The 228-nt window shown below is 41.7% G+C and overlaps 1 protein-coding gene across 1 annotated transcript in view; it reads left to right on the top strand.

Annotated features, from left to right (window-relative positions):
* LOC109359237 (succinate--CoA ligase [ADP-forming] subunit beta, mitochondrial-like) overlaps positions 1–228 on the top strand; it is a 23,963-nt gene that overhangs the window by 18,563 nt on the left and 5,172 nt on the right. The gene's annotated exons all lie outside the window — the stretch shown is intronic.

Below are 228 nucleotides of genomic sequence, written 5' to 3'. Positions count from 1 at the left end.
TCTGATAGTCATTGGGTGAGCCCAGTTCAGGTGGTTCCAAAGAAGACAGGAATTACAGTGGTGAGAAATGAGAGAGATGATTTGATTCCTACGAGAGTGCAGAATAGTTGGAGAGTCTGCTTTGATTATAGGAGGCTCAACCAAGCAACAAGAAAGGATCACTTTCCTTTGCCATTTATTGATCAGATGCTTGAGCGCTTAGCAGGTAAATCTCATTACTGTTTTCTT

This window comes from Lupinus angustifolius, chromosome LG11 (assembly GCF_001865875.1).
Source record: "Lupinus angustifolius cultivar Tanjil chromosome LG11, LupAngTanjil_v1.0, whole genome shotgun sequence".
Lineage (NCBI taxonomy): Eukaryota > Viridiplantae > Streptophyta > Magnoliopsida > Fabales > Fabaceae > Lupinus > Lupinus angustifolius.
Note: the sequence above shows the minus strand (reverse complement) of the source record. Positions and strands in the feature narration are given on the sequence as shown.